This window comes from Sorex fumeus, unplaced genomic scaffold, assembly GCF_029834395.1.
Source record: "Sorex fumeus unplaced genomic scaffold, SorFum_2.1 ptg000063l, whole genome shotgun sequence".
Taxonomy (NCBI): domain Eukaryota; kingdom Metazoa; phylum Chordata; class Mammalia; order Eulipotyphla; family Soricidae; genus Sorex; species Sorex fumeus.
The window spans coordinates 22303104-22326106 of NW_026606120.1; positions in this window are offsets into that span (position 1 = coordinate 22303104).

The following is a 23003-nucleotide window of genomic DNA, read 5'->3' on the forward strand; positions in this document are numbered from 1 at the left end:
TTCAAGTGTGATTGTTGCACAGCAGCCAACATACTTTGACTGGGCAACCGACCATTTCCTTGATTCTCATGCTTCCTTCTAGCCTACACATCAGAAAATACTATGTTCAACCACTTCTCATGGACACTGAGTAATGTGGTCTTCCACTGACACCCTCAGATCACGGAGTTGGACTATTAGAAGAGTACAGATGGGAGTTATCTCTTTAGGGAATTTGGGATTGAAGAGTAGAAGCTTACCATTCAGAGCTTAACTTTTCTTCCTCCTCTTCTTCCTCTCTCTAGACACAGTTTGATGTTTCCTGAGAGACGAGGAAGAAATGAGGGGACTAGTCCCCAATCTCACTCTCTTCGGGCAAGGTTAAAAAGTTATTTTTTAAAAATAATTTGACTACCTTCCATGAATAGAACTTTATTTCTTTCCCTTTTAGTCTCTTTAAAGTGAGTAAAACGTATTTTGTTTGAAGGCTGAAAAGAATTTTTTCTGAACTTCCAGCAGATGGGGTGCTTGCCTTGAATCACTTATAGTCCTGAGCCAGACTTGATTTAGTTCACACAATTTATGTATAACCAAGTTATAATCTATTATTTCTAAGAATGCAAATGATATCATCCCTATCTCCAAGTTTGTTCTGTTTTATAGAATGACTCATTTTTTGACAACACGATTATTCTTTGATGCAATAAATAAGCTCTGTGGACATACCAACCTCTGTAGAGATGTCCCTGTGGGCTCTATTGCTGTGGCATCTGTCTCTAGTGGGTGCAAGTCTCCCCCTAGAGGTACTGAAAACCACGTATTTCTCCCAAAAGTTTTTGATTGTTTTAGGACACTGGAGGGAATTTTTCTCTTCTAATCCATGTTGTTGCTCAGTAAAAAGATATTTAAGAACCTAGATTAAATGGTCAGTTATGAGTAACTTTCTAGAGTTCCCACATATTATAAACAATGGCAGAGCATAATATAAGACCTTGATATTCTTTTATGTACACAAACACATTATCCATCGCCTTGTTAATTTAGAAAAAACTATATGGCTTAGTAATTTCCTACATAATAATCAGGATGCTTAGTCATGTGCCAAACACATGAAGCAATGTTATCATGACCACACAGTCTGAATAACCACAGTCATTTTCAACTGCCTTGAATGAATCATAAAAAGGCAATTCTTGAAGAGTAATTCCAAAAGGAAAAAAATGTAATTTTTCAAAGTAAAATGAAGACAAATAGACAAATAGACAGTGGAATGCCTACAGGCAGAGATTGTTTTATATAGAAGAATAGTATTCACATGATTGATCATTAATAGAACATTTGGAGTGATAGCACAGCAGTAGGGCATTTGCCTTGCACGCAGCCAACATGGCCGACCCGAGTTCGATTCCTTCGCCCCTCTCGGAGAGCCTGGCAAGCTACCCAGTGTGTCCCACCCACATGGGCAGAGCCAGGCAAGCTCCCCGTAGTGTATTTGATATGCCAAAACTGGTAACTATAATAGGTCTCATTACCCTGACCCTGAAAGTACCTCCACTCATTGGGAAAGACGAGTAAGAAGAGGCTGCTAAAATCTCAGGGCTGGGATGAATAGAGACGTTACTGGAACCCGCTCGAGTAAATCAATGAACAACGGGATGACAGTGATACAGTGATTAAGACAAAAAAAACCTATTAAATCTATTTTTGGCAAACAAAATTAGACTAGCTGCTAAATAAAATAATTAAATAAATTACAAATTTTAAGTGCCCTTCCATGACAGACTTAATTGATTTTTCTAATCTTGTAGAAGAGCTAATCATGCCTTATCATTTGAAATGGAATTGTACTCTTTATATGTATATGCACATATAACTTCATATTTTTAATACTTTTGTAAAGAATATTTCATTTCAGTCAGCATGTTAAAATTAATTTTTAAATTGTGTATAATATAAATAAAATACTGTTTGATAGTTGTTTCCTTAAGTGTTTTTTGGTTATCTCAATCACTTGTCCCCAAATTGTGACCTATACATTTTGAAAATGATACCTCTAGTGGCAATATGGTTAATAAGAAATAAACACAAGATTTTAAGAAATCTTGCATTTCTTAAAAATTACAATAAAATATCTAGACAAAATAACAGATACCAGATCATTCTACAAATTGAGTGGGTACATGCAGACTTAGTATGGAGCTGAAGTCAAAGGATGACTTACTGTTAAATTCCCTAAATTTTCTTCTTCCTTTATTTTAGCTTCTCTTCCACTGCCACCTTCATTCCCTACTCCCCACCCTGCTTTCTCCACCCCTTGTCTTCCCAGTTTACCTCCTCTTTCTCCTCTATCTTCTTTTCCTTCATTTCTTATATACCCATTCAAGAGCTCTGCAGGAACTTTGAATTGGCATGTAGAGAGAAAGCTCTACCAGAATCCTCTTTCTTTTCAGAGTACCAGGAATGTGGGTTTTACAGAGCATGGTTTAGTTTGCTTTGGTTTCTCCTTCTTTCACCTACAAATCTACCCATTCTTTTGATAATCTATCCCTGGGCAACAAATGAAAGTCTTCCACTTCAAACAGCATGGCAAACATAATTCTCAAGATAAGTTTTCGGTACCAGAAACCAGATAAGTCTCCCATCTCAAGCGGGCTATCCAAACACCCTTTACTTGGTGGTCCCTTCTCTACCTGAGCTGCTTTTCCCCCAGCATATGAGGCCGGCTTCCAACCCATGGAGCAAACCTCCTGGTACTTATCTCTACTATTCTTGGGTGTTAGTCTCCCATTCTGTTACTTTATATTCCACAAATGAGTGCAATCTTTCTATGTCTGTCCCTCTCTTCCTGACTCATTTCACTTAACATGATACTTTCCATGTTGATCCACATATATGAAAATTTCATGTCTTCATCTTTTCTAACAGATCCATAGTATTCCATTGTGTAGATATACCAAAGTTTCTTTAACCAGTCAGCTGTTCTTGGACACTCATGTTTTTTCTAGATTCTGGCTATTGTAAACAGTGCTGAAATAAACACACATAGGCATTATGTCATTTCTACTGTACTTTTTTGCATCTCTGGGATATATTCACAGAAGTGGTATTGATGGGTCAAATGGAGCACAATTTCTAATTTTTTGAGAGACGTCCATACTGTTTTCCAAAAGGGTTGAACCAGTCGACATTCTCACCAACAGTGAAGGAGAGTCCATTTCTCCCCACATCCGTGTCAACATTGGTTGCTTTTGTTCTTTTGGATGTGGGCCAGTCTCTGTCCTATGAGATGATATCTCATTGTTGTTTTGATCTGTATCTCCCTGACGATTAGTGATGAAGAACATTTTTCATGTGCCTTTTGGCCATTCAGACTTCATCTTTGAGAAAGTTTCTGTTTATTTCATTGCCCCATTTTCTGATGGGATTGGATGTTTTCTTCTTGTAGAGTTTAACCAGTGCCTTGTATATCCTTGATATCAACCCCTTATCAGATGGATATTGGGTGCATATACTTTCCCATTCTGTAGACTGTCTTTGTATTCTGGTCACTGTTTCTTTTGAGATGCAGAAGCTTCTTAGTTTGAGATAGTCCCATTTGTTTATCTGTTTCTACTTGCTTGGTTGGTGGCATGTCATCTTTGAAGATACCTTTAGTTTCAATGTCGTGGAGGATTTTGCCGCCCTTGTCTTCAATGTACCTTATGTGTTCTGTTCTGAGGTCTTTATTCCATTTTGATCTGACTTTTGTACATGGTGTTAGTTAGAGCTCTGAGCCCATTTTTTTTCCACGTAGCTGTCCAGTTTGGCAGCACCATTTGTTAAAGAGACGTTTCTTGTTCCACTTCACATTTCTTGCTCCCTTATCAAAGATTAGATGATTATATATTTGAGGGTGTGTGTAAGGATATTCAACCCTATTCCATTAGTCTGCAGCTCTGCCTTTGTTACAGTACCATGCTGTTTTTATTATTATCGCTTTGTAGTAGAGTTTGAGATTGGGGAAGGTGATGCCTCCCAACCTTTTTTTAAATATTTTTAAAATTTTATAAGTTAGTTCATAATATTTGATTACATTTAATATTCAAAACCAATCCCACCACTATTACACCTTCCCACCACGAAATTCGAGATGTTTCTATCCTAAGTCCCAATCCTTGTTCCAAAACACAAACAAAAGAATATATTTTGTATTGTCTGTTATGAAGAACTGCTGAACTTGCTTACAAAAAATTGTTCGTATAGGAAACAGTGTGTAGATTTTTTCATTTTGGCAGGAGCCATTAAGACATTCTATAGGATATCATTAACATGTTGTTAAAGTTTGGTTGATGTGAGCTTTGGTATATTTGTCTGAAAATATGTATGTATGCATATATATATATATATATATATATTTCTCTCTATGATTTGCTGCCTACTGTCTGAACCCCATAAAATATGGTGTGGTAATTACGGAAAATGGATAGAGAGTGCCTTATGATATGTCCAGGAATATGTTCACTCATATGTGAAACTCGGCCCAAGTGTGTGGAAAGCGTCCTGGAGTGTGGCAGCGATTGGGTTGTGGAGGTGGGAGGTGGCTTATGGATGTCACCCATGGGTCCCGAGAGACTGGGGGAAACGGGCAGAGGATATCTGCTCCCGGGTCTCGTTGAGCCCAGTGTCCAAGGGCACAAAGTTCAGCATTACCTGGCTTCTGTAGGACTTTACTCATGCTTGAGGCTCTGCCAGTGCATGCAGAAAGCAACCTGGAGCATGGCGGCAATTGGTTGTGGAGGTCGGCTGCTGGGGCTGGGTCCTTGGGGCATGGAGGGCTCTCACCCGCCCCCCTCTGGGGCGCCCCAAATGAAAAAATCCTGGCATAGAGTCCGATGGCATGGTTATGACCTCCCATCTTCTTTTTCCCAAGAATTGCTTTAGCTATGCATGGGGGGTTGTTGTTCCACATGAATTTCAGGAGAGTTTGATCCATCTCTTTGAAGAATTTCATGGGTATCCTTATAGGAATCACTTTGAATCTGTATAATACTTTGGGGAGTATTGCCATTTTGACAATGCAATTCTCCCACTCCATGAGCAGGGAATTTGCTTCCATTTTCATGTTCTCTTTTATTTCTTGAAGTTTTCTTTGTACAGGTCCTTTACCTCCTTAGTTAAGCTGATTCTGAGGTACTTGATTTTCTGAGGAATTATTGTGAGTGGGATTGCTTTTTTCATGTCACTTTCTATTCTCTCATTATTTGTGTATAGGAAAGTCATAGACTTTTGGGTATTGATATTATAGTCTTGACTTTACTATACAAGTCTGTTGTTTCTAGGAGCTTCTTGGTAGAGGCTTTAGGCTATATATAGTATCATATTATCTGCAAATAGTGAGAGTTTGATTTCTTCCTTTCCAACTTGGATGCCCTTAATATCTTTTTCTTGCCTAAACCGCTATTTCAAGTACTTTCAGTACTATATTGAACAGAAGTGGTGAAAGTGGGAATCCTTGTCTTGTTCCCAATCTTAGAGTGAAGGCTCTTAGTTTTTCCCCATTGAGAATGATGCTTGCCATAAGCCTGTGTTAGATGGCTTTGAATTATATTGAGGAAAGTTCCTTGAAAACCCATTTTGGTGAGAGTTTTAATCATTAAACGGGTGGTGGATCTTGTCAAATGTTTTTCTGCATCTATTGATATGATGTATTGATCTGTATCTATTGATATGATTTTATATTTTCTTTTGTTGGTATTATGGATTATGTTGATTGATTTCCAAATGTTAAACCAACCTTGCATCCCCGGGATGAATCCCACTTGGTCGTCGTGTATGATGTTTTTGATGAGTTGTTGGATTCTATTTGCTAATATTTTGTTAAGGATCTTCGCATCTGTGTTCATCAGGGATATGCCAGTGATTTTTTACTTGTGGAGTCTTTGTTCGCTTTTGGTATTAGGGAGAAATATGCCTCATAAAAACTCTTTGGGAGATTTCTGTTTCTTCAATTTCCTGAAAAAGATCGAGAAGAATTGGCAATAGGTTCGCTTTAACTGTTTGGAAATATTTGCTAGTGAATCTATCTGGACATGGGATTCTATTTTTGGGAAGAATTTTGATTAAAGTTTCAATTTCCTTGATATTTATAGGTCTATTTGGGTATTCCAGATCTTCTTGGTTCAGCCTTGGGAGATTATAGGAATCCAGGTATTTATCCATTTCTTTTAGGTTCTCTTGTTTTGTGGCATGCAGACTTTGAACGTAGTCTCTGATGATCTTTTGAATGTCTTTGGTTACTGTTGTGATGTCCCCCTTTTCATTTCTGGTTCGGTTTATTAGGGTTCTCTCTCTCTCTTTCTTTATGAGTCTTGCTTATGGTTTGTCAATCTTGTTTACTTTCTCGAAGAACCAGCTCTTGGTTTCATTTATCTTTCGAATTGTTTTTTGGGTTTCTATGTCATTGATTTCTGCTCTAAGTTTTATTATTTCTTTCCTTCTGTCTTGTTTGGGCTTCTTTTCTAAGAACTTGAGCTACGAGATCAAGTTATTTATGTGGAGCCTTCTTCCTTCCTTTGAAATGCTTGCAGAGCTATACATTTTCCCCTTAACACGGCTTTACCTTCCTCCCACAGGTTCTGGTAGCTTGTGTCTTCATTCTCATTTGTATACAGGTACCTTTTGATTTCTTCCTTGACTTCCTTCCTAACCCTCTCGTTGTTGAACATTGAGTTGTTTAATTTCCAGGTGCTTGATTTGGTTCTTTGTGTCTGTGAATGATTAACTTCTACCTTCAGTGCATCATGGTCTGAAAAGATAGTTGATACAATTTCTATTGTTCTGATTCTATTGAGGTATGTTTTGTGACCCAGCACGTGCTCTATTTTGGAAAACGTTTCATGTGAACTGGAAAATAATGTGTATTCTTTTTTTGGGGGGGGGGCATGTAAAGCCCTGTATAGATGTATTAGTCCTTTCTCTTCTATTTCTTCCTTCAAAGTCTGTGTTTCATTGCTGAGTTTTTATCTTATTGATCTATCCAGAGGTAATAAGGCAGTGTAGTATTCTCCAACTACTATTGTGTTGCTCCCAGTGTTCTTAAAATCTATTAGCAGTTATTTTAAGTATTTAGTTGGTCCCTCACTGGGTGCATGTATGTTTAGGAATGTGATTTCTTCCTGCTGTACATATCCCTTGATTACCAAAAAATGGCCTTTGCTATCCCTTCTAATCTTTTTCAACATGAAATCTATGTTGGTGCACACTAGTATGATCATCCTGATTTTCATGAGGGAGTTTTTTGCTTGCATGATTGTTTTCCATTCTTTGACTTTGAGTCTGTGTTTGTTCTGACTTTTCAGATGTGTTTCTTGTAAGTATCAGAATGTTCGGTTCAGTTTCTGAATCCATTTTACCACTCTTAATTGGTGCATTTAGACCATTGACATTGTGAGAGATTATTGAATGAAGTTTGTCCCATCTTTCTCTAGAGGTTTTTTGTGCTTTTAGGGGTTTTCTTGTCTTACAGTAGCCCCTTTAAACCTTCTTTTAAGTTTAGTTTTGAGTCCATGAAGTTCCTGAGCTGTTGTTTATCCATGAAATAGTGTATCATTCCTTCGAGTTTGGTGAGAGTTCAGCCGTATAAAGTACCTTGGTAAGGCATTCACTCCATTGGGTTTTTTTCAATATATCCCATCATTGTCTTCAGGCTTTGAGGGTTTCCTCTTATAGGTCTGCTGTAAATCTATGGGGTGCTCCTTTGTATGTGGGTTCTATAGTAGTGGGTGAGAATTGATATGAGTAATGCAGTAGTGTAAAAGAGGAGTCATTTTATAACTGGTATTACCAACTCCCAGAGACAACTCAGTCACTCCCCAGTGATACATTCTCTGCTTACTCCCAAAGCACTTTCCTCTGCCTGAGCATGATCTGAGCCAGAATCTGTGACCTAGTATGGGTGTTTACTGACCTTACTCTGGTTCTGGGGAATAAGACCCCCACTCCTTCTCTGTCCCCTAGTGTCCCCTGATGAGATGGCACCTGTAACTATACCAGTTCAAGTTAGATTGGGAGCAGCTAGCAAAGTCACCCAGGGGGCCACAGGAGTTTGCCTGTCACAAACTCAGTACCAAGAACTTTCTGCCCAGGCTTAGCAGGATCTCAGATGTTGAAAGCATAGTGAGGGGCCTGTAGGGTCAGGCATATGTCTTAGTTTCAGGCTGGGAAGATTTGAGAGCCCCTAGACCAGCATAGAGGCTGTATTAAGACACAGGATGTAGACTCAGGGAAAATATTGATGGAACTGGGTCTCATGGATGGTTTCTCTGCTGGGACCCATTTCCACAGTGATGATAACACTTGTTTGGGCCCTGTCTACTCAGCATATTTATAATACCGCCTATGCTGGAGGCTATTATGTTACTGCATTTCCTGATCTTTAGGAATTGCTTTAGAGTGCTCATGTCTTGGACCCTAAGAAGTAAAGGCACCAAAAGGGGCTGGGATGATGAGGAAAAGAGATGCCTTTCCATATCTCAAACAGGTGAACATCAAGCAGGCAAACACCAGAGAACAGCACAGCCGAGTCTGGGAGACACAGAATGAAGTGCATTCAGGAAATCCTTGAGATGGTCAGTCTCACTTTGTAAACTTGGCAATCCAGGAAAATACCCAAGATGTGCTCATCTTCTTGAGGGGGTCTAAACTCTGCTTTGCAAAATAACATGAGTGGAATTTCTACTTCTGTATTCTCTTGCCAGCTGCCTGCAAATACTCCAATCCCCACTTTAGAGAATAGATATATAAAGTGAAGCTCTCACCTTTGTTTCAACTCTGTTCTTTTGAAGCATGGGTTCTGCTATTACCACCAGTCTAATACACCAATGTTTCCCTCTTCTCAAGGTGTGTTGCTTGTCTTCCATTTCACCTGAAACCTAGATATTACCTGGTTCTCTTAGTCCCTAGAGATCTTGATTTGTGACCACCAATGCCTTATCCTTTTAAGATATAAGTTAGCATTGGAAGTCAAGTGATATTACAGAGATTTGTATTCCTGGTTTCTCCTTGACTACAAATTTCCCACATAATATTTTCCATTATAAATTGAGGTACCAAAATTTAAATTCTTTTATACTAACTTATAAATATAGTTGTAAGTTTTGGAAATTTTGTGCAGTTTTGTTCCTCTTTGAATCAAAGAGACCTTTACACAAAACAGTACAGCAATGATTCAAAATTCATAAATCTGGTGGTTTGACAATGCCAAGAAGTTTCTTTGGTGTAGGCAACCTGGGTCTAATATCCGGGTCTGCATTGTTCCTGAATACCCTGAGAGTGTTTCCCCAGCACAGAGATGGGAGTATCTCTGGAGCACCAGTGAAAGCAGCGTAAAACAAGGAAACCCAAAGTCATTATTGTGACCGTTGAAAGAATTATGAGTAGATAAAGTTTAAAACGATAATGCTACTAGTTCGTGGCACTTATAATTCTGGAGCTGAATAGAAATTTGGGGATGAGTTATACATGTACAAAACACACGAACACATCCTTCAACAATATACTTTGAACATAAGTTCAAGAATATTTTTCTCTAAAATCTGTTCATATAATGTCAAACCAAATTCTTATTTAACTAAAAATAATACCCAGTCCCATACAGTTTTATTATTGTTCCGTTGACAACACAAATGAGATTTAAACAAGAGATTAAAAACAAAATCTTATTTCTTACACTGCTAGAGGCTGGAAAATTCAAGAACAAGTGCAGTTACATTTCCATGAAGTACTTCATGTGGGTTCAGATCCATAGTCTCCATGCTGTATCCTCAGACGATGGTTCGGGAGTAGTGATCTCTCAGAGACCTCTTTTTATAGAGATATTTCTTTGAGAAACCTCCAAAGATGAGTTTTCGAATCTAAGAACTGAAATACCTCCCTGTGGCCCCAGTTCTTATCATCTTTCACAGTTAACAATTTCAACGTTTGAACTTCAGGGGAGTCTTGGGAGGAATAGAGACATTTTATATATATAAATACGTGGGCTATACCCAGAAACCTACCTTGCATTAGGTTGAGCTAAGGTAATGACCTCATAAGGTATCTATGGTGGAGAACAAAACTGGTTGGTCAAAGTCTTAGGGCCACATCAGTTCTTAAGTAGCCTCTTTAGATGCCTCTAATGTGGCCTATAAAGACTACGAAATGTGCTCTGACTCCCCTCCCATCTTCATCAGATCTGTGGATTCTTGAGTTCAGTATCTAGAGAGAGAAGTTTCAATTATAGCATTTTACAGAAACATTCTCAGTTATGCAAACTGATTTTATTTCTATAACAAATAAATATAAAGAGAATGGCTCATTGTGAGGCAAAATGCCATTTGTTATTCCCCCATCATGTTTATTACTATTCTGGGTATGAGTGAGACCATTCTGTGTGGCTCTCTCTCCCTCTGAGTGACTGTACTCAGATAATGTTCTCTAGATCCATTCATGTATCCACAGAGTGCATGATATTATTTTATGGCTCAGTAATACTCTATTTTTGTAAGCACTGTAGTTTCTTTATCCACTCATCTCTTCTTGAACACTTAGATTGATTTCAGATTTTGGCTATTGTCTCTCCAGTGCTGCAAGGAGAATAGGGGTGCAAATGTCTTTTATCCATATTTTTGACTCTTTGTGAATATTCCAAGAAATAGAATGATGGGTCAAATAGAAAATCAATTACTAGTACCCCCCCAAATGGAGGCAAGAATATGAGAACTGATCTTCAGTAGTAAGCATGCTACTTGGCAGTGGTTGAGGAGTGGGGAAGATAACAGTGGGCTAGAACAATTGTGGAGGAAACTTTCACAAAGGAGGACGAGGGGTTGCTGAAAGGTGGTTAAGTGTTAGGCATGAAATCCTTTCAGTAAAGCATTGTAAACTACAGTGAAAATTTTTAATTTTTTAAAAAGTGCCGGTCTTAGAGGCAGACTGGGAAGAAGGATGCAAACGGATTTGGATGGAGGAAGCATTGGTGGAGGGAATTGGACGCTGAGGGAGGGATTGGCATTGAACATTGTGCGCCTGAAACCAAATCCCGAATGACTTTGTAACTTCACAGATTAACATTTATAAGAATAAAAAATAAAATGGAGCCATGTCTTTGTGTAAGTATACACCATTGTTACAATGTCTTGTAGGTTCTTGTACCTGTAATTCCACATGGTGTATCATGAACTTTGCAGGAAACAAATCAGAGACATCGAGGTGTATCCTTGGGAAATACAGTGATCATATCAGCACCACTGATACCCATAACCAAAGAATAAAAGTGCTGAATAGAGATACAAGTAGAATTAATATGGGAGAGATAAAGTTAATATCTTCCCATGAGAGGACTCAGGACAGAACTCCTGGAGGAGATATCCTGAAGATGGAAATACCCTTAGCCTAATAGTCCTGGAGTAGAACAGGGCCTGGAAGTCATTCTGTCCTTCCCGAGTCTGTGGACTTCCTACTCCAGAGTCCAAGGGAAAGGTGCATTTCTAGAGTGAGCCAGCAAACATTGTTAGCACTTAAGATAAATAGTAGTGATAAAGCACAATATCTTCAGAAACAAGTATTTGGAGTAAATTAATGGTCTCTGAACCAAGCTTCTGAAAAATCATTCTAAATTTGAAAAAAAAAAAAAGAACTCATGTGACTCACTCACATCTACAAATATCAGATAAGGCAGTCCTCCAGATGAGAGTTTGTGTTTTTTAGTTGTATCACTGGTGTAATTTATACATTCCTCATCCCACCCCCCAGAGTATGAGATCAAAATCTTCTCTGTTATAATGTGAGTATTCAATATACTTTAGGTTATGAGATACAAAGGACCTTAAGGATGATGATCTTTTGACAAGGATTGTAAGAAGTAGCTATTTGGAGAGCAAGAGGAATTTCCTTAGATATTATCTCATAGATCTCATTTATATAATCACACACCATTTATTTTTTTAATTTTTGTTTAATGTATTTCAGATTTACAAATGTATATTGGGTTGCCATGCACAATGACTGCAACCACCACTTCCACCACCATTGTCCTCCACCGAGTCTCCATACAGTACCTGTATTCTGCTCATCTTCAACTCCAACTGTCCCCAAACTGATTGTTAATAAGTTTTGTCACCGAGAGTGAGCCATTGTGTAATTCTATCTATTCCCTTGTTTTGTCTTTCTGTGTTTCACAGTTGAGCGAGACCGTTTGATGTTTGTCCTCACTCTGATTTATTTCTCTTAACATGATACCTTCCAATTCTGTCCACATTTGCTGAAAACAGAATGATTTTATCATCTCTTGAAGATAAACAGTATTCCATCTTGTATACATACCACAGTCTCTTCAGAGGGATTGTTGCACGATATGTATTTCACATCCTATGTTGATTACTGAGTTTTTTAGAAATGAGATTTAAGTGGCTTTGCTGATTTATTTTTCGTCTAGATGATTATTTATACATGGAAGTGTAAAGTTCTTTGCATTCATTGACTTTGTAGCTTGGTGTAAGTATTTATCATTAATAAACATTTTTAGGCTGAATCTTTGGGGTTTTCTCTGTATATTCTTATATCATCTACAAAGTAATAGTGTAACTACTTTCTTCTGGATCCCTTTGATTTTTCTCTCCTGAGTTGTTTTAGTAAGTATTTCCAAAACTATACTGAGCAGCAGTGGAAAAAGAAGACGTTCTTGCTTATCTCTCCTCCCAAAGGGAAGGCTTTTACTTTCACACCTTTGAGTATGATGTTGACTGTGGATGTGTGGTACATGGTTTTTACTATCTTGAAATATCCTTCATTCACTATTATATTCAGGTCTAGCTTTTTAAATCTTGAATGAATATTGAATCTAGTCAAAACCTTTCTCTGAGTCTATCAATCTAATATATTGCTGGATTCAGTTTGAAAATAAGGCTAAAGATAAGATCTTGTTAAGGATTTGGGCAGGAATGTTCCCTAGTTATTATTTTCTAATTTTCTCTTTTTTAGTATTATTTATGTTATTGATAATAAGATGATGTTGCCTTCATGGAGGATAGTAGGAAGGAATGAGTCCAGTCAAGTTAACTGGTATATAATGCAAAACAAATCAAAAGAAAACAAAAGTAGTTATGTCATTCCAATAAGGACAAATACAAAACGATGTCAGTAAGTATTGACACTAAAACTCAAATGCTTGAGTACAGGCCTAGGAATTTCCAATTTACGGGAAGGGGTGAGAGGAAAGAAGAGGCTGACTAAAAGTAACATGGGAACCTAGAAAGAAGGCCACTAAAAATAGGATGATGCTAAGAGAGGTGACACTCTGCACCTAAACTGTAACTGCCAGCCCATAAATAAGTGACAAGGCTAGGAGGGAAGGAACATTGAAAACCAGTGAGGGGGGAGAGTGGAGCGGGCTGCCAGTGGCGGAGACATGCATTATCTTGGTACATCAGTGTCAGAGTCATAAACACTACTAACCAAACTCGAATTAAAACTCATTTATGCTCACAGTGATAAAAAATATAAAGCATTTTATGCCTGCTGCGCCTCTCTCTTTACTAGTAGTAAGTACTGTGGAGTAGCAGAGAAGGAAAGTTCCTATATCAACATAGTCTTATTATGGAGCCATTAGTCATATGTAGTAATATACACTTGAAATATGTGCACTGAGATTAAAAATTGATTTTAACTTCATTTAGTTAGCTGAAACATTACACATAAATAAATATGTGTTTCTAGTATTGATCATTTAATACAATGTCACGAGGAATGATGAGAGTGGAAAAGCCACAAAAAGATGCTTGTCTTCGGAAAATCTCGAGCTTATTCGACAATGTGCTGTGGCACGAGCCTCAGGCAATCACAAGCTAATCCGAGCTTGCAAAGGTATGCAGAAAAGCAATAAAGGAAGACCTCAAAGAGAGAAGAGCAGCACTGTTGGCCAATGGGGCAGAAGCTGGGAAAAGTATTCTCAACGCCCGCCTGTCCTTTGCCAACTACAAGACCAAGATGACTGTCCTCCGACGTCCTGATGAATCTATCACCTCTTCCAGAAGCACAATGGAGAAGATTATCCACAACTTCTACTTGTATCTCTTTGGTATCCATGTCCACCTGCTTACATACCAAATTCTGCAGAAGAACGTTCTCAATGTTCTCACTTCCGAAATCTAACACACCGTTTCTTTGGTAAAGAAGCGTACAGCACCTGGTCCAGACAAGGTCAGACTTGAACACCCAAAGAATCTGCCAACACTTCTCGTCAATACACTGGCTTGGCTCTTCACATGCTACCTATCTGAATGGAAGTTTCCGTCCCAGTGAAAAACCAGCAGGACCGTTCTGTTGTACAAGAAGAGAGGCATCCACAACATTGGCAACTATCACCCAATCTGCCTGTTGTCAGTTGTCTACAAGTTGTTCACTCAAGTCATCCTGAATAGAATAGAGCAAGCTGGGTTCCAAAAAGGATTCAGCACTATCCACCATATCCACATGGTGACCAAGCTTATTGAGGTTTCATGAGAGGTCAAGATGCTGCTCTGTCTAACGCTCATTGATTTAAAGAAAGCCTTTGATTCTGTTGAGACTGAAGTGGTTATCGAAGCCCTAGTGAAACAGGGATTCAAACTCAGTACATCAGGATCATCGGCAAGCTTTATTATGGATACACTCCAGTATCTCAGTATCCTACAAAGAAGTGTTCATTGACGTAAAGAGAGGAGTTCGGCATGTTGATACCATTTCACCAAAACTCTTCAGTGCCACCCTCAAGAACATCATGAAACTACTGAAATGGGAAGAACTGAAAGTGAAGATAGATTGTCGGGAACTACACCACCTCCACTTTGCTGATGACATCGTTGTAATAACACCAAACATCAGCCAAGTGGCACAAATGCTGGCCGACTTCAACTGTGAATGTGGAAAGGTTGGTTTGCCCGTGAATCTCACGAGGACAATGTTCATGAGAAACAGATTAGTCCCTGACATTCCATTTGCTCTCAATGGAACAGACCTCGAATGCAGTTCTGTGTACCTAGGTCGAGAACTCAACATGACAAATGACTTGACACCTGAGCTGCTCAGGAGGAAGAGAGCGGCTTGGAACGCCTTCAAGACAGTCAAAGAAGTTGTTAAGACAATGAAGAACCTCTGGCTCCAGGCACATCTTTTCAACTCCACCGTTCTTCCTGTACTAACATATGCCTCAGAGACCAGGGCCCTACGAAAACAGGAAAACAGGATGAGAATGCTATTCAGGTCACCCAAAGAGGAATCGAAAGAGCTATGCTTGGAGTATCACGCTTCACTTAACTGAGAGAAGGAATCTGGAGTTCCGACCTCTGTCAACGATTGAGGATCAGGGTCACTGCCTCCTTTCCCAGTGTGTCGAAAATCAGATGGGCTGGACACATAATGCTATTTGGAGATGACCGCTAAGCTAGAGCCATTACTAACTATATTCCACAGGACATCAGAAGAACACCTGGTCGCCCACCTATGAGATGGTAGGACTTCTTCGTTAATGAAGAACGGTTTGATGCTCTTTGTGTTCCTGGAGCAAGCAGATGCCATTGGGCCACACTAGCATGAGACAGGGATGAATGGAGATGTTACTGGCGCCTGCTTGATGAAATCGATGAACAATGGTATGACAAATGATTACAAGTTATTACATGTAAACAGACATGTTTTCCTAGTGTTGATCATTTTATACAATGTTGCACTAGAACAGTGAGTAAAAGAACACATTTTATTTATTTATTTATTTTATTAGTGAAGCACCATGAGGTACAGTTTAGTTTTAGATTTGGGTTTCAGTTATACAATGATCAAGTACCCATCCCTCCACCAGTGCCTATTCTCCTCCACCAATGATCATAGTAGCCTTCCCACCACCCCATCCCCCACCCGCCTCTTTTACAGGGCATTTCCTTTTGCTACCTCTTTCCTTTAGGGTGTTGTGGTTTGCAATAGAGGTATTGAGTGGCCATCATGCTCGGTCTATAGACTATTTTCAGCATGCATCTAGCATCCCAAGAGAATCCTCCAAACATCCTTTACTTCGTGCTCCTTTCTCTGTCTGAGCAGCCTTTTCCCCCAGCATGTGCTGCTGGCTTCCAAGCCATGGAACAGACCTCCTGGTACTTATCTCAACTATTTTTGGGTGTTCGTCTCCCATTCTGTCTGTTACTTTTTATTCCCCAGATGATTGCAGACTTTCTTTATCTGTCCCTGTCTTTCTGGCTCATTTCACTTAGCATGATACTTTCCATGTAGAACCACTTGTATGTAAATTTCATGACTTCATTTTTTCTAACAGCTGCATAGTATTCCATTGTGTAGATGTACCAAAGTTTCTTTAACCAGTCCTCTGTTCTCAGGCACTCGGGTTTTTTTTTTTTCCAAATTTTGACTATTGTGAACAGTGTGGCAATGAACATTGAAGTGCAGATGTCATTTCGACTGTAATTTTTTGCCTCTCTGGGATATAATCCCAGGAGTGGTATTGCTGGGTCAAATGGGAGCTCAATTTCTAATTTTTTGAGAATCGTCCATACTGTTTTCCAAAAGGGCTGAGCCAGTCGGCATTCCCACCAGCAGTGAAGGAGGGTCCCTTTCTTGCAACATCTGCGCCAACAATGGTTGCTTTTAAAAGAACACATTTTAATGAAGCAAGGAAAAGAGTTAAAATATTTTCACTGAGTCAGAAAAAGTACAGAGGGTTAAAAATGAAACCAAAATGCAAAATCTCATTGAAGAGATATTACAAGGAGTGAAGTACTTAATTCACTGGTTACCATTCCAGGTTCGATCCCACGCACCATACATTTTCCCCTGAGAACCACCAGGGTGATCCCTGAGAATTGCCAGGTGTGCCCCTCCCAAATATCCCCCAAATATAACAAAATTGCTGCCTTAAGACCAAGTATTTTACTAAATGCTAGAAGACTAAAAGTGAAATCTTTTCCTGTGAAAGCAGGCACAAGCAAGAATGTCTACTTTTTCCACTGTTGCTCAATAAAGTTTCAGAAATCCTCACTACAGCAAAGAAGTAAGCTAAAGAAATCAAATGGATCCAGATGAATGACTTTCCACTAGCACTCTGTGTGGGTGCTATAACAATGTACAGAGAATACCCTAATGGCTCTCCCTAAAATCACATAATAATAATAAATAGATATAGCAAGGTAACAAGATACAAAGTCAACACATGCCAAACAAAACCTGCTGCAATTCCATGTGCAAATAACCATGTGGAAACAAAATAACTCAGACTACATTGAATGTAGTTTCTAAAAACATCTTAGGAATCAACAAAATGTGTGAGAGATGCTTAAAGGCTGAATACTCTAAGTCACTATTGAAAGAAACAGAAGAGGATACTAGGAAATAGGACACTATCCATGTTCCTAGATTGGAAGAATTATCATAGTGAAAAAAACCATTTTACCCAAAGCACATATAAATTCCATGCAATCTCCTAAAAATACCAATGATATTAATGAAAGAATTATAACAAGCTCTACTAAAATTTGTATGTAACCATAAAACTGCAAAAAAGTAAAAGCAATTCTATTAAAAAAGAAAAAAGCTATTACATTTCCTTACTTCATATTGTAGTGGAAAGCTATATATTGTATAAAAACAATATGTTGTCATGGAATAAATATGGAAACGGGCACCAGGGCCATACCTGTTTGAATGAGGAGAGAATGCCTGGAGCCGCTCAGCTTTGTTTCTGTGAGATGTGTCTCAGTTCCCGTCCTGCGCAGATCAAGGGGGAAAACTGGCTGTTCTAGGGGATCAAGCTAGTTGCGCATGCCGAAGTATCATGGTACTTCTGGTGGTTAAAAAAGTGTAGTTAACTACCACTCATTATGACTCTTAATATAATAAAATTAGAAGCATAACTCATGAATATTTTATTTTATTTTTGAAATATGTTTATTGGGAAGTAGAAAGGAAAGAAAAAGAAACCCCCAGCTGAGGAGGAACTTAGTAATAAGACTGAGTTAAATGTAGTTCCTTCTTTTTTTGTAAATTTTATACATGTTTTATTTATTTTTATAAAATTGTTCATGATGATTTGTTACATTCAATATTTCAACAGCAATCCTAGCACAATTGCACTGTCGCAGGTATAGTTCCTTTAGTAGATTTTTTTTTCAGTAGGAAAACTGGATCTTTGTGTTACTTACCAAGTGAAAAGATGTTTACAGAAAATGCAAGGATTGTACTTATAGCTTCAGGACCTTTCTATTATCTCTCTGGCAATTGGTCTTAGGTATTATCTATTGTCTTAATCTCCATGAGCCTATGGTCTGTGGGAGAACCTCTGACTTAGGGGAATTGTTAAGTTCTTATTTGTCAGCATGAGTGCACAAGTGTTTTGCAGGAGTGTTAAAAATGTAGTATGGGAGCAGTCACAGATAGTAACTGGAAGTGGAAACTGAGGCTTCCTCTGTCATTTAAACCTCGAATCTTAAACAAAATAATTAATGTTTACCAATTATGCATATTTAATTGTTGCTACAAAGATATCAAAACTCATCATTAAGACTTGCTTCAAAGAAAGAAGAATTTGAAATATAAAAATATATATTATGGTTTTCAATTATATATGTTAGACATATCCTGGGGTGCAAGTTCTGGTACCTCTGACTCAAGCCTTACTTTCATGGAATTTTTTGTTTTGTTTAATTTGGGTTTTGTTTGAGGGCCACACTTGGTGGTGTTCAGGGTTTACCCTTGGCATTGTGCTCAGGAATCACTTCTGGTGATCCTGATGTGATGTGAAAGGGAGACTATATGTGGCGCTGGAGATCGAACCCAGGTTAGTCAAGTCTAAGGTTGACCTTACCCAATGTAAAATCTCTCTGACCCCAGAAATTAAGAGTGATTTATTTGTAAGGAAAATAATACTGAATTAAAATTATCATTATTTTATAATTGATATTATTATTTCTGAAATATTCTCCCAAGATACAGCTTTGCTTTTATGCAACCATATATTGTGGGTTATTTTCCAGTTGTAAAATAATGGAAAAAATACAAGATGCAAGCTTTTGATATAGTAGATCTTATAGGCACTGTCTGCAAGTGTGAAAAAAACTTGTGAAGCTTCACTGCTATACTGTCTCAAATGTCTGACAAACCAAGTGTTCAAAAACAGATGAGTGGATAAAGAAACTAATATATATGTACATGCATATACACACAAAATGACATGCTACTTGGCTATAGGAAAGAATAAAATTATACAGTGTGTAAGGTCTTGTACGTTGACCTAGAGTCTAACCCTGGCACCACATATGGTCCCCTGATCCCCACCAGGAGAGATTCCCTGAATTCAGAGCTTAGAGTAATCCCTAGGCACCACTGAGTTTGTCCCCAAAACAAATCCATAAAGGACAAAATTTTGCCATGCCTTTTGGTTCTACATGGATGGGTCTGGAGAGTATCAAGCTGAGTGAGATCACCCAGAAGGAGAGGGACAGATTCACAATGATATCCATCAAATGTGTGGTTAAAAGACACTTATGACAGGAAAAACAGATAATCAATGACAAGGGATCTGAAGAACAGTCCATAGAACTGAGCTTGCCATGTGGAGGTTGGCTAGAGAAGTTGAGGTTATCTTGAAGAGGGTACACTCTAGTGGAGAGTATGGTGCTGGAATTTTGTATCTATGAAACTCTATCATTATCAGTTATGTAAATTCATGGTGCATAAAGTTAAAAAAAGTTTAAAGAAAGAAAAGTATCTAAGTGAGCTTTGTGTGGGATGTTGCGCAGTTGCCCTTATTTGGGGAAATGCAAAGTATATGACTCAATGGCACAAGGTATAAAGTTTATAGATAAAAGGGAATACATTTTTTTCTTTTTTTCCTGAAAGAAAGACTACTAATAATCCTCATAGGATTTCTCATTTCACTCAATTACAATTGAAGGCATGTCTTGGATATATTGGGTCAGAATAACTTATTTTATCAGAATAATCTGACCACTATGAGATAACAGAGCAAAATACACAATGACATTTAGGGAATTTAGGCAACATGACAGTACTAATAACTAAGATGACATGTATGAGTGCTCTTATATCTTTTTTTTTCAGTAATTTACCCAAGATTATAGGGTAGTTCAAGGAATAAGTATAGTTTGAGACCTAGTATTGATGTATGTGATGCCAGAGGCTAAACTTATGAAAACTGGTGCATAATGATTTTCTATTCCAAAGAAAGCTCTCAGAGGACCTGAAGAAAGAATGAATTTGTTAGAGACGTATAGAAGAGCACCAACGCATATCAAAAACCAACAGTATGGGCCCTGTATCCTCAGTTTTCCACACAGCTACTTGGGTGATAGGGGAGGGCTAGTGTCCTTTATTTGAGAGTGAAGATAAATCTCTTTACTGAGTCTACCGTCCTCATACTCTGCATGTCACACAATCTTCCAGAAGGTTCCTGGAGTGATGAGTCATGTTATACATTGGGTCCATATTCCACAAGTAAATAGAACATACAACAGCTAGGTAAAATTGTTAGTAGTTTCCCCCACTGCTATACTGCGGGAAAGGAGAAACACTAGAGGACAATAGTTGATAAGCATCCCATTCCATTCCATGGCAAATATTCCACCAAAGGCTGACATGAATCTCTTTTCCTGTGCTATCGGGAGCACTTGTCATATGGTATCATTGTAGGTGACCCACCCAGTAAGAGAATGGATGTGAGTCCAGGTACATAGCTGCTGCCAGTCCAATGAGCTCTCAGAAAAAGCCACCAGGTAAAACCCAGCAATTACTGCTCTGCTGGAGTCAGACCCATATACCTGCTCAGCTCACAGTAGCCCCATATTCACTAGGACAAGGACATGTTGACAGTTACTGTGTAATAGGGGAATAGTATTGAGTTGTCCATACACCCTGGGAATTGTCACCTCTGTCCACCATGAGGGTCCCACCCTCAGAAGCCTAAGACCACAACATTTGTTCTTCCATTTGTGAACCCAGAGAGTAGCAGGCAATTTCTTTCTTTCCTATCTTTGTACATCATCATTTTTGCAATGTCAAACCATCAACCCCACGGTTCACCTTGGTGTCCATCCCAGCATCTCATTTCTGGAGCGTCTGTGGGGAGGAGTTGGAAGGGATTATCCATAGGCTGCTGTTTCCATAGTGAGATAGAAAATTATCTGCATGTCCATTGCTATATTTAGATTATGACATAATCACAGATACCAAAAAACTAAGATTTCTCAGAATTTTTTTTAAAAGTTAATCTTCGGGACAAGTTATAGAAACAATCAAGTTTTATTTTTTTATTTGCCTTTTACTCTCCTCTCACTTTATTCTGTAAATTTAGCTCTTCAATTCTTGTCTGGGGTTCTCTATAGAATTTAATGCAAGAGAAGTCAATTTATAAAGTAATTATGGTATGTAAGAGAGAAAGAAAATAGGTGGGGGGTACAATAATCTCCAAGGTATGAGGGCAGTTGCACTCAGGCTGAAGTTGATATCAGGAAGTGACTCTTTAGATCTCATCTAAACTTCAGGGCAGCAAAACTTCAGGATGACAATAATGAAGGAAGGAATCACAGGTTTTGTCTTTCATCTTCACTGTAGACCACAGGAACATGAAGTCTAGGTTATAAATTAGTTGGTTTCCTAGAAAATGAAAAAATATAAAGTGTTGTCACATTACTGCCTCCTTGAGTTTTGGACCTAAGATCAATATCTGTTATGCAACCCAAAATACCTTAAATTATAACTTCAAGAAATCAGATAAAAAAAGACAAACAACCTGATTTTACTCACATGTGGTATATAGAGGGTGGGAAAGTACGTTTCTAGATTTTAAAACCAAATTAGTGGTTCCTAGGAGGGAAATAATGGGCAAATTGTATGGAAAGGTTAATTGTATGGTGAAGAATAGAACTGGACTGTTTTGTTTGTTTGTTTGAGGGCTGCTCTCAGCTGTTCTCAGTGAAGGTGGTGGGTTCCCCCAGTGGCTTATGTGAGGGGAGGAGGAGAGATTCGGTTACTTTCTCCTGACTGCCTCTGCCAACTCGGAACTCAGGGTTGCTGGGTTCTTGTCTCATGAAAAGAATTTCAGGGATAATGAAACAGTGAAGTAAAAATAGATTTTATTTGGAGGTTTTTAGAAAGGGGAAGGAGGAAGAGGAAGTGAGAGAGAAATGCTCTTGAGAGAGAATTTGGACTTCTCCAAGGCAGAGAGAACCCCTATGCACACCCCAGCATTAGATATGAAAGCATGAAAGTACACATCTTAAGAGGGATGATACAGGCACCACATGTACTCGACCATGTGGGTACAAGCAGCACGTGAACTTGAGCAGCATATGCCTGCCCTTCCTTGGTTCAAGGTGGCTTTCATAGGGTCTTCCCAAGTCACCCCACATGTGGCTTTGTCTAAGTAAGAGTACATTGCTAGGGTTATTTCCAAGTGGAGAGTGGTCTTCTTTGAAACTCCTTTTCTTGACCTCTGTTCCTGCTGGATCTTCTCTAAGAGGGTGTGTCAGTCTTCTCTGGTCTGGGCTAGCTGAGGGTTAATAAGATTAAAGGTAGGAATTGAGGGTTCTCCAGTAATTTCCTTCAGGCCCTTTCTGTAGGGAGGGGTCCGGTCTCCTCAGGGTTGGCTTCTGGAGAAGGTCCTACCAGGTCTTGCTTTCTGTATCCACAAGGTGGGTCAGATTTAGAACTGGTGGCTTTGTTACTTCCCAGAAATTTCATTGCCATGATGGGGAGAGGAGGGCTTCCCTAATCTACCTGCCTACATCACCAAGATTTATACCTGGCTCTGTGCTCAGGATCAGGCTTAGAGGACCATAAAGAATGCCAGGGATTAAAGCTGGGTCAGCTACGTGCACGAGAAGCCCCATACCTACTGTATTATCTCTTTGGTGCCAGAATTGGACTTTATAATGAGTAGTGAATTAGATGCACATGTTGATTTATGATGTGCTCCAGATATATGTAATGTTATCAAGCAATAACACTTAATG